Source organism: Asparagus officinalis, chromosome 5 (assembly GCF_001876935.1).
Source record: "Asparagus officinalis chromosome 5, Aspof.V1, whole genome shotgun sequence".
In the NCBI taxonomy this organism is placed as follows: domain Eukaryota; kingdom Viridiplantae; phylum Streptophyta; class Magnoliopsida; order Asparagales; family Asparagaceae; genus Asparagus; species Asparagus officinalis.
The window spans coordinates 73,432,431-73,443,189 of NC_033798.1; the positions used below are offsets into that span (position 1 = coordinate 73,432,431).

A 10,759-nucleotide genomic window follows, 5' to 3' on the forward strand; every position below is an offset into this window, starting at 1 on the left:
CAGTGCATATCTGAAAATATGTTTCTATTAGACAATTGAATTATTGGCCTTTAGATAAATGTACTTGACATCATTGTTGATGAGCTATAGTCAATCTTAGCTTTTCAAATCTTATGCCCTCTATGAGGTCATCATGTGGAAGCCACCTCTTCTTTGTTTGTGAACTAGCAGCCAAATTTGGAAAACTATTGCTGCTTTTGTTCATGAGGGATGGGAGTTCTATTTTACCCTGGGCTACAAGGAGATGGGGAGGCAAGGGAGTAATCTGCAAACTGAAAACGAGCAGCATTTGCAACTTGCATTTACACTGTATGGCAGTTGAGAAATGAAGTTGGGTACAGGAATTTGAAACATGAACTGCAGAAATACAAACAACAAATACTGTTTCTCCTAAAAATCCAGTTGAGCAAGGTTGACAGAATTTTAGATACACCTAATAATAGGTTACGGTGTGAGAAGTTCAAGATTCAACCACTATTCATTGATAGAAGAAAGGTAAATAGAGCCCTTGATGATGAGGTTACTTATGTAGTGAGTATACAGTCTTTTGGAGGTAATACATGATTGGATCTGTTTGCTGTCCAAATTGTTCATAGAAATTGTATACTTTTCTTTTTCTTGTTGTACATGATAGGCATCATGCTTATCATGCGCCTATCATGTACTAATCTTTTATTCAGTTGGTAATGAAAAGCTAACATTTCATGCCAAAATAAAAATAAAAATCTTAGCTTTTCAAATATGTCAATACATTGATGGACACTCATTTAAGAAATTTGTTATAGTTAAACATCTTCTCTATCTAATTACCTTTATATTTTTCTTTTCAATCCTATTTGTTCAAGCCAAATCATCTTTTGAGAAGAAAAGAAAATGGTTGAGAGAATCAAGGAAAATAAATGGGAAGGGAGAAGTGAGACGACTAGGGTGCTTATCCCCACCTACAACTTGCTTAGTTCAGTTTGTCCTTTACCTCTCTATTTCTTCAGCTGCTATTCATGATCTGAACCATCCTTTTAAAGGGGTTCAAAGTGGGTATCATTGAATGTGCGCTGAACAGGAAAATATGTTTTGGTCTGAACTGGATAAGAATAGTGTTTGATTCGCTTGACCTTAATATCTTTAGGGGGTGCTTGGCAGAGCTTATTTTTTGGTCAAACTAGCTTTTAAGCTAGCCTTTTAAGATTTATGTGTTTGGTGATGTTAGTCTAAGTGTGTAGACCCAAAACTGCAATCAAAAAGACGAAGAAAACAGTCAGAAGATTGTGCGGTCGACCGCAGTGGCAGAGCCGGTCGACCGCGTGCACTGCAGGAGACTGAGAAGAAGTTTTCGCTCTGGCCGGTCGACCGGCGTGGTCGCTGCGGTCGACCGATATCGTGCACAAGACCCTGTAGGATTTCGTCGTTCTGACCGGTCGACCGACCTTGGCAAAGCGGTCGACCGCGACGCAGATCCGTTGTTTCCTATTTTATCTAGGAATCCTGTTCTGCTGGGGTTTGTTATAAATACCCAAACGTTTCTAGGGTTTGTAGGACATCAAAAAGAGAGTTTTTTGGCTGCTAATAGAGAGAGAATCTCAGAGAGATTAACCCCTTGTTTGAGAGCTTGTATTTTCTTCTTCAATTAATAGAAAGATTGTGTGGTGTGGCTCCCGAGGACGTAGGCACGTTGCCGAACCTCGTTAAATCTGTGTGTTCGTCTCTTTTACTGTTTTTTACAAGGTTAGATCTTTATTTGTGGTTTATTCCTACTTTCCTACTTTCAACACAAGGTCCGGAAGGGCAAGGGTTCGATTGATTGTTTCGAATCCCCAACAACTGGTATCAGAGCTTCGTTCAGCAATTTGTGTGAAAGCCATGGCAGAGGAAAGCAAATCAAAGATTGAGAAGTTCGACGGATCGGATTTCGCCTACTGAAAGTCGCAGATGGAGGACTATCTGTACCAGAAGGACTTGTATCGCCCGCTTCTGGGCAAGGAAAAGGGAAAGAAAACGACGGAGTCAGATGGTGATTGGGAGGTACTGGATAGGAAGGCTCTAGGGCAACTCCGGTTGTCGCTCGCCAAATCAGTAGCCCACAATATTCTGAAGGAGAAGACGACGGTGGGGCTTATGGAAGCGCTCGCGAAGATGTACGAGCAACCGTCGGCAGCAAACAAGGTGCATCTAGTCAAAACTCTTTTCAACCTCAAGATGGCAGAAGGACGGTCCTTCACGATGCACCTCAGCGAGTCTCCGTGGACATCACGTTTGATGACGAAGTGCAAGCCCTATTGATTCTATCGCAGTTGCCGGATAGTTGGGCAGGTTGTGTGACAGCAATCAACAATTTGGCGGGGAAAGAGAAGTTGAAGCTGAATGAGGTTGTTAGCATGATTCTATCCGAGGAGGTTAGAAGGAAATCGTCCGAATCAGAAGGTTCAGGTTCAGCCCTAAGTTTCGAGCAGAGAGGCAGAAGCCAGAAGAAAGGGAACCAGAACAGGAATCGGTCGAAATCAGTGAAGAAGAGGCCGAACTCGAAGGTTAGGTCCATCAAAGAGAAGTGTTGGAGCTGTGGCCAGGAGGGCCATATGTCTTCGGTCTGTAAAGCACCAAAGAAGGATGCGGGTGAGCAGGAGGCTCATATCGTGCAGGATGCCTTGATCCTTGCTATGGATAGCGATTCTGATTCCTGGGTCATCGACTCAGGAGCTTCTTTCCACGCCACTGCTAATAGGAAACTACTTCAGAACTATGTAGCAGGGGACTTTGGTAAAGTATACTTGGGGGATAATGAACCTTGCAATATTGTTGGAAAGGGCGACGTTCAGATACAGATAAAGGGCTCTAAGTGGAACTTGAAGAACGTGAGACACGTGCCGAAGCTGAAGAGGAATCTTGTTTCGGTGGGACAGCTTGGAGCAGAAGGCTACGTTTCGACATTCACCGGGGATTCGTGGAGGATCTCCAACGGTACGATGGTTGTTGCCCGAGGCAACAAAACGGGAACTCTCTACCTCACTTCACATGCGAGTGACACCCTCGCAATTGCAGCTTTGTAAAGACTGCATCTTTGGGAAGCAGAAGAGGGTTAGTTTCCAGAAGGGTGGAAGGCCACCTAAGGCTCAGAAGCTAGAGTTGATTCATACAGATGTATGGGGCCCAGCCAGTGTGTCTTCTTTTGGCGGTTCGAGATACTACGTCACCTTTATCGACGATCACTCGAGGAAGGTGTGGGTTTACTTCATGAAGCACAAGTCAGAGGTGTTCGAGATCTTCAAGAAGTGGAAGGCCATGGTCGAGAACGAGACAGATCTGAAGGTGAAGTGCTTGAGATCAGATAATGGTGGAGAATACGAGCTGGAGGAGTTCAAGAGGTTCTGTGCTACGAATGGGATTCGTTTAGAGAGGACTACTCCAGGGACGCCGCAGCAGAATGGCATTGCAGAGAGGATGAACAGGACCTTGACAGAGCGTGCGCGGAGCATGCGATTACATGCAGGTCTGCCTAAGACATTTTGGGCGGATGCGGTGCATACGGCAGCATACCTTATTAATCACGGGCCATCAGTTCCATTAGATTTTGGGATTCCAGAGGAGGTTTGGAGTGGAAAGAAGATAAATCTCTCACACTTGCGGGTATTTGGTTGCGTGGCTTATGTTCATATCAGTGACCATGTCAGGGACAAGCTAGAAGCTAAGTCACAGAAGTGCACTTTCATTGGATACGGCATTGATGAGTTCGGGTATCGTCTTTGGGATGAAAAGAACAGGAAGATCATCAGGAGCCGGGATGTGATATTCAATGAGGAGGTGATGTATAAGGACAGAAACAATGCCAAGGATAGCCAAAGCAGTGGGAGCAGCACTACGGATACAGGTGGATCCGAGTACATGGATTTGGAGGAACTTCCAGATGGGGGCGACGATGTCAGTTTTGACCGTAGAACGAAGGAGACTACAGGTGCAGAAGCTACTACCCAGGGCGTGGAGCCTAGGAGGTCATCTAGGGTACCCAAACCAAATCCCAAATACCTCTCGTCACTTGATTATCTACTCTTAACAGATAGCGGAGAGCCGGAGTGTTATGAAGAGGCAGTGCAAGTGAGTGAATCTCAGCAGTGGGAGCATGCGATGCAGGAGGAGATGGATTCTCTACTCACTAATGAGACATGGGAGTTAGCCCAGCTACCTGCACAGAAGAAAGCCTTGCACAATAAATGGGTCTACCGGGTCAAGCAGGAGAGTGATGGAAGCAAGAGATTCAAGGCCAGATTAGTAGTGAAAGGGTTTCAACAGCGGGAAGGAGTGGACTACACGGAGATATTTTCCCCTGTTGTGAAACTCACAACCATCAGAGTGGTGTTGAGTTTGGTAGCTGCAGAAGACCTCTTCCTTGAGCAGTTAGATGTGAAGACTGCCTTTCTTCATGGTGACTTGGATGAAGAAATCTACATGAAGCAACCTGTTGGCTTCATTGAAGAAGGAAAGGAAGAGATGGTGTGCAAGCTCAAGAAGAGCTTATATGGTTTGAAACAGGCCCCAAGACAGTGGTATAAGAAGTTTGACAACTTCATGCAGAATAATGGCTACAGAAGATACAATTCAGATCATTGCTGCTATTTCAAAAGGTTCGAGTCCAGCTTCATTATTTTGTTATTATATGTTGATGACATGTTGGTAGCAGGACCGTGTTTAGAAGAGATAAACAGTTTGAAGAGGCAGCTAGCAAAGGAATTTGCAATGAAGGATCTGGGTGCAGCGAAGCAGATTCTAGGGATGCGAATCAGTAGGGATGAAGCTGAAGGGACATTGAGTTTGAGCCAAGCTGAATACATTGAGAAGGTACTTCAGAGGTTCAACATGCAGAATGCTAAAGTTGTTAGCACACTCCTTGGAAGTCAGTTCAAGTTATCTGAGGAGCAATCGCCTAAGACAGATGCAGATAGATAGCATATGAGCAGGGTGCCATATTCTTCGGCCATTGGGAGTCTCATGTACGCGATGGTTTGCACGAGGCCGGACATCGCCCATGCAGTGGGAGTTGTGAGCAGATTTGCAAGCAATCCAGGAAAGCAGCATTGGGAGGCCGTAAAGTGGATAATGCGGTACTTGAGGGGAACAACGAACAAGCCACTATGTTTCAGGAGGAAGGAGTTGGTGCTGCAGGGATACGTGGATGCGGACTTCGCCGGTGATCATGATACGAGGCGAAGCACCACGGGGTATGTTTATACCTTAGCGTCGACAGCAGTGAGCTGGGTCTCACGTCTGCAGAAGATTGTGACTTTGTCTACAACCGAGGCTGAGTATGTCGCGGTGACTGAAGCAAGCAAGGAGATGATCTGGTTGAACGGGTGCTTGGAAGAGTTGGATCTGAAGCAAGGGAGAGGAGTTCTTTATTGTGATAGCCAGAGCGCTATACATCTTGCCAAGAATCCAGTATATCATGCCAGAACGAAGCACATCGACGTTAAATACCATTTTATACGCTCGCTGATCGAGGACGGAAAGTTGCACTTAATGAAGATTTTGGGGAGTCAAAATCCGGCGGACATGTTGACGAAGGCAGTCACCATTGAGAAACTGGAGTTGTGCGCAACTTCAGTTGGCCTTCACGAGTAGAAGACGAAGGCGGAGCCACACTACGAGGATCGGCGCGATCGTCGGGATGTTGATTGAAGAAAGAATTTTTCGGGGGAAAAGATACATGCGAAGAAGGGGAGAGTTCGGGTGAGCTCGTTGATGACGCTTTGGTCTCCAAGTGGGAGATTGTTAGTCTAAGTGTGTAGACCCAAAGCTGCAATCGAAAAGACGAAGAAAACAGTCAGAAGACTGTGCGGTCGACCGCAGTGGCAGAGCCGGTCGACCGCGTGCACTGCAGGAGACTGAGAAGAAGTTTTCGCTCTGGCCGGTCGACCGGCGTGGTCGCTGCGGTCGACCGATATCGTGCACAAGACCCTGTAGGATTTCGTCGTTCTGACCGGTCGACCGACCTTGGCAAAGCGGTCGACCGCGACGCAGATCCGCTGTTTCCTATTTTATCTAGGAATCCTGTTCTGCTGGGGTTTGTTATAAATACCCAAACGTTTCTAGGGTTTGTAGGACATCAAAAAGAGAGTTTTTTGGCTGCTAATAGAGAGAGAATCTCAGAGAGATTAACCCCTTGTTTGAGAGCTTGTATTTTCTTCTTCAATTAATAGAAAGATTGTGTGGTGTGGCTCCCGAGGACGTAGGCACGTTGCCGAACCTCGTTAAATCTGTGTGTTCGTCTCTTTTACTGTTTTTTACAAGGTTAGATCTTTATTTGTGGTTTATTCCTACTTTCCTACTTTCAACACAAGGTCCGGAAGGGCAAGGGTTCGATTGATTGTTTCGAATCCCCAACAGGTGAGATATCAAATTATCAAGCTTTTAAAAGTCTTATTTAAAAGTTGTGGTTCCCTAACTTGTGAAAAATCAGCTTATAAAGTATTTTTGACCAAGTAAATGACTTCTCTACCCATATATGTTTTATAAAGTATTTTTCATGTTAGAATATAAAATATAAAACCTCAACTCTCAACATAAAGGGAATTAATTGGTATCAGAACGACTCGAGTTTGAATCTTGCTGGTCACAAATTTCTATGCGAATTTCTTTAAAAAAGTTGATACTGCTACACGAGTCCAGGTTTCTGCCCATGAAAGGACCTTCATCCTGCGGGGCATATTAGAATATAACATATAAAATTTCAACTCTCATCATAACTTCGGAGTTTTGGGTTAATGGTTAGAGGGCTTAATTTAATATTTCACAAAAGCCAAAAGGCACCGATGTGACAAACTAAAACATAAGCCCTCTCAAACATCCTCTTGCCAAAGAGTGATATGTTTTTGTAAGACTGGCGTCAGTTGGGTCATGTTCCTTTCCTTGTTCATCTTTGCTCAAAGCTAAATCTGCATACTTCCATTTACTTATCTGTCTTGGATGTCAATCATTGTTGCCTTTATCTTTTGATTTTCCATTTCATCAGCTGCTACATGCTTTGAACCATCATTCTGTAGGGGGTTCAAAGTCGGTATAATTGAATATGAGCAGAATGACAAGATTTTGGTTCTGAAGTGGATAAGAACAGTTTTTGATCCGCCTGACCTTAATATCTTTAGTCAAACAATGATGTGTTTTTGCAAGACTGGAGTCAGTTGGGTCTTCTTTTCCTTGCTCATCCTTGCTCAAAACTAAATCTGCATACTTCCGTTTACGTATCTGTCTTGGATGTCATTCATTAAGGCTCTGGGGAGCATACGATCAAAATACCTGCTGCATGTCAACCCTTGTAATACGATTAAAATCTAAATAGATACTTCTTTGTTATTTTTTTAACATATTTAAGCTCCAACAAATTAGTTTTTCTTTATCTATGATGTCATATTCAATTTGTAGGTGGTCCATTTTAGATCATTTGAGAAGCCAAAGGAAGACAATTTCCATTTGGAATTGTAAGTATCCAAGATCTAATAGTTCTTCTGCCAAGATGACGCAAACAGGCTAAATTAATTCATGTTTCATTCTTAAAGGTCAAAGCTTTATGCTTATGATGCTATTGTAGAGAGAGTTGCTCGCCATCTTGGTCTGGATGATTCATCAAAAGTTCGGCTTACACCTCATGACTGCTGCTCTCAGCAGCCTAAACCACAACCTATCATGTACAGGGGTGTTGAGCATCTTTCAGACATGCTGGTTCATGACAACCAGGTCTTTCTTTTTTTTCTTTTTTTTTATCATCTCCTGACGGTAACTTTGACGAAATATTGTGGCTGAGTGATGATGACCGTGTTGTTATATTTTATCATCTGTTGGCACACACATGAAGTAACAGTTGCGATAACAGCCACTCAAGTGCATTACCGATTGCTTGACTTTGTGGCTCTCTTTTTTTGGCAGATTTCCGATATATTGTACTATGAAGCTTTGGATATTCCTCTTCCAGAGCTGCAAAGTGTGAAGACTCTTAAAGTTGCATTTCATCATGCTACAAAGGATGAGGTTTATTTACCAGCTATTGCCGTCCTTCCGTTGTTGATTTTGGTGATCCCTTAAAAGCCTTATGTTCTTTCTACAGGTTGTAATTCACAGCATCAGACTGTCCAAAGATAGCACCATAGGCAATGTCATCGATGATCTGAAAACTAAGGTGACCTTGCAATTACAATGCTTCCCTGTTTTAAACATTGGTTATCATATTATATGATGATATATAAAAAGTTCCGATATATGCAATCCTAGAAAGAGAAAATTTCTGTTTCAATAGAAATTTAGGAGAAGCTGCTGCCCTGAAAAGAGAGAGGGACAGTCTTAATTGGTTGTTAAGAAAAGTTACCTTTCAGTTGCACTTTGTGTGTTCATACTTTTGAATTTCTCCTTTTTGGAGCAGGTTGAGCTCTCACATCCTAATGCTGAACTTCGATTGCTTGAGATCTTCTACCATAAGATCTACAAGGTACTTTGCTTGCCTTTAGAAACTGCTCCTTTAATTTTTTTCTCTTTTTTTGGTTTACATGTAAATGCGTCAATGTCTACAATTACCAGTCAAGCCTAAAGGTGAATAGAGTTGAAAAGATGTTTTGTTCTTTGAATACTGAATTATCAACAGGTTAAGTGTTGAGACAGTTGAAGTGGTATGTATGACTGAGAGCTGTTCAACTGACAGCTCGTTTGCGCTGTGTGTGCTTGTAATCTGGAAGATTTTTGCTAATGTTCTAGTTTCCTTATGGCCCATATATCTGTTCATGTACAGTGTTCGGATTTAAGCAAAGCTGCAAGTTAACTTGAACCTGTCAGATTGTACTATCATCTCATCTTGTCAGCTCCTGGCAGATTGTGTACATTACACCTTTTAAAATTGTTCTTGTTTTTATTTGGCTTATTATTATCCTTGCAGATCTTTCCCCCTGCCGAAATGATAAAAAATATTAATCAGTACAGGACATTGCGTGCAGAGGAGGTAAGTTCTAAGTTGTCATTAAAAATTTGCTGTTCAGTGGCTTTTCTGTATTATAGTAGAATTTTATTCCGTAGTATCTATCGCTTTCTTTGAAATCTTCAATTTAATTTGATTTCTTTTTCTTTTTGTTTTTCTTTTTTTAACATAGGTCATACATGGGTTATCTTGAGAATCATATGTTCACATGCGACTTATTGTCCCTTTAAAACAGATTCCAGAGGAAGAAAAAAATCTTGGTCCCCATGACCATTTGATTCCTGTCTATCACTTCATGAAAGATCCTAATCAAACCCAGACGGTAAGTTCCAAAGTGTAGTTGGCTCTGCATTTGGCTGTTTCAGGGTCAAGTAAATATTGCAACCACAACGTTTTGTATTGTATCCCCGCAAAAACACATGCACACACATTTGTCTCGGATGTCATGCTGTGTAATTGACTTTTATTTAACCCCTTGAATTATACAAACCGTAGTGTTCCAAACTGTAGAAACTATAACTGGTATTTTATTCGCAGCAAGTCCACAATTTCGGGGAACCTTTTCTTCTGATCATTCATGAGGGTCAGACATTGGGTGAGATAAAAACAAGGATTCAGAAAAAGTTGCAGGTTCCTGATGAGGAGTTTGCTAAGGTATTGTGTTGCCTGTGTATAATGCTTATAAAATTATTATTCATAGCTTAAGAATGTGATTACCCACTTTTCATGTATAATTCTTCTGAGTTTTTGGCCTATTGCATATATAGAATAATATTATTGGTGAAATTTCTGTGTGTGGCCACATGTCGTGTGCTTCTTTGTTGCACCCTCACCTCTGTGTGTACTTTTGCTTCTCATCGAATTTGCATATTCTTTTATCCTTTAATTTTCCTATATTCCTTTTTAATATGCTGAAAAGCAAAAGCTTTCCGGGAAAGTGTTAAACGGTTAGAGAATCATGTCTCCAAAGAGAACCATTAGCTTCAGGAACTGTAATATTGTTCAAGAAAATTAACCATAGATTCATACAGAGGAAAGTACTAGGATGCATAAAAAAGAAATATAAAGGGTAGCCTGAACATCATTTTCACAAATTATATAAGTTACCAATAGAGTCAAAGCGTACAAGTGTACAATATAAACTGTCATTGAAATTATATTCTATACATCCAAAAATTATCATAAGTAGTGTCAGTGATATAGCATAATGGTAAATGTTCAATACCAACGAATTAAGCACTGTTTTTTTATTTCAAAAGGCTAGATTACAACCATGATGGAGAATGCCTATCCTTGTCTTCTAATACACCTAGTGTTTCCATCCTACGAGAAATGGATTGTGTGGGTTTTCTCTTATGTTTTGGTCAAAAGATAAGGATGTTTGATAAGGAAAATATGTCAAGCATGAAATTAACTCACAGGACCTTAACGTGTTTTCATTGGAATTTGAAATGCCCTATATGTATAACAGTCTTCAATTATGCTTGGAAGCAAATTATACAATCTTCTACAAAGTGATCTGAAAACACATGTTTTCATTAGAATTTGAAATGCCCAGATACTAGAACATAACCCCGTCCCTGATGGATCTCATATGCTCTGCCTTGTAGTTTTCTTGTATCCCTTTGCTAGGATAAAGATATTATACTTTACAATGATTTTAACTAGCAAGTATACCTGTTTTCTCAGTGGAAGTTTGTATTTCTATCTCTTGGTCGGACTGAATATTTTCAAGATTCAGATGTTATTTCAAATCGATTTCAGGTATCTTTTTTTCCTGTTCATTTCATTTTCTTTTCTATATTTTTTTTTGGTTGG

The 10,759-nt window shown here is 41.5% G+C and overlaps 1 pseudogene; it reads left to right on the forward strand.

Moving 5' to 3' along the window:
- Positions 1-10,759, forward strand: part of LOC109843894 — a 67,632-nt pseudogene that overhangs the window by 56,195 nt on the left and 678 nt on the right.